A 1558-nucleotide genomic window follows, 5' to 3' on the forward strand; every position below is an offset into this window, starting at 1 on the left:
TTTCTGTCCGGGATGTTAGTGAAAGAGATGGATGTAACCCAGTAATCTAGAGTAAGTTGTTATGTTTAAAGAGTAGATATGAGCATCAGTTTTTGAATAAAATGAGCACAGTATACCAAAAATAACACACACAGTCCATCATAAATAACATAGATATCACACACAGAGAGATAGCGGCTGGTATATCACACACAGAGAGATAGCGGCTGGTATATCACACACAGAGAGATGGCGGTTGGTATATCACATACAGAGAGATAGCGGCTGGTATATCTCAGGTGGACATTAAAGATCCCTCGGCACTATTTCAAAGAAAAGCAGGCGAGTCATCCCAGCTGACCTGGCCAATATTTATCCCTCAACCAACATTACTAAAACTCATCATCTGGTCATTATCATACTGTACCAGTGACTACACTTCAAAAAGGGCATCATTGCTAAAAAGCACTTTGGGACATCCTGAGGTCATGAAAAGCGCTATATAAATGCAAGTCTTTCTTTCGTACACGAGAAAACAGCAGAAAAGTGATCCAAGGTACTGTTTAATTAAGATCTGTAGAACATTACTCTATAAAGAGTACTTGCCCCTTAGTTATATAAGAAAAGGTAGTTTTATATTTCTGCTACCAGAAACCCACCATATCAAGTTCTGAAACCTGGGAACGAACCACTCAGCTGGTGTAAGAAACCCTTTGGGTTACTGTGCATCAACGCCCATCTTAACCGTGGAGGCAGCAGCAATTTTAAAAGATTTCGGCCCCAGAACAAGTTTGGGCTCGGCTGTGATGACTCCCACAGTCGGCCAGCCTGCAAACACTGGCTGTCCAGGCTCACACATGAAGAAAGGCACTGAGCCAAGCTACCAGAGGGCTACTGGTAACCCATCAAGAGCCATCACTCTCAGAACATAGGAGCAGGAGGGGACCATTCAGCCCCTCGAGCCTGCTCTGCCATTCAATGAGATTGTGGCTGATCTGTGATCTAACTCCATATACCCGCCTTTGCCCAATATCCCTTAATACCTTCGGTTAACAGAAAGCTATCAACCTCCTATTTAAAATTAACAATTATTTAATATCAATTGCCGTTTGTGGAAGAGAGTTCCAAACTTCTACCGCCCTTTGTGTGTAGAAGTGTTTTCTAATTTCACTCCTGAAAGGTCTGGCTCTAATTTTTAGACTGTGCCCTCTAGTCCTAGACCCCCAACCAGCAGAAATAGTTTCTCTCTACCCTCTACCCTATCCGTTCCCTTAATATCCTGAAAACTTCGATCAGATCACCCCTTAACCTTCTAAATTCTAGGGAATACAACCCTCATTTGTGTAGTCTCTCCTCGTAACTTAACCCTTGATGTCCAGGAGGAGAGAGAAATCATTGGGGAAAGAATCGGTTAGAAATGTGCCCTTGTAGCATTCCACTTTAAATGTTCATCCATTAATGCAAAGCAAATTCTGATATCCAAACAGCACAGTTATTAGCAACAGAGAATAAAACCTACATACAATCATAGAATGGTTACAGCACAGGTGGCCATTCGGCCTGTCGAGCCCATCCCGAC

This window comes from Pristiophorus japonicus, chromosome 12 (assembly GCF_044704955.1).
Source record: "Pristiophorus japonicus isolate sPriJap1 chromosome 12, sPriJap1.hap1, whole genome shotgun sequence".
NCBI classification, from domain to species: domain Eukaryota; kingdom Metazoa; phylum Chordata; class Chondrichthyes; family Pristiophoridae; genus Pristiophorus; species Pristiophorus japonicus.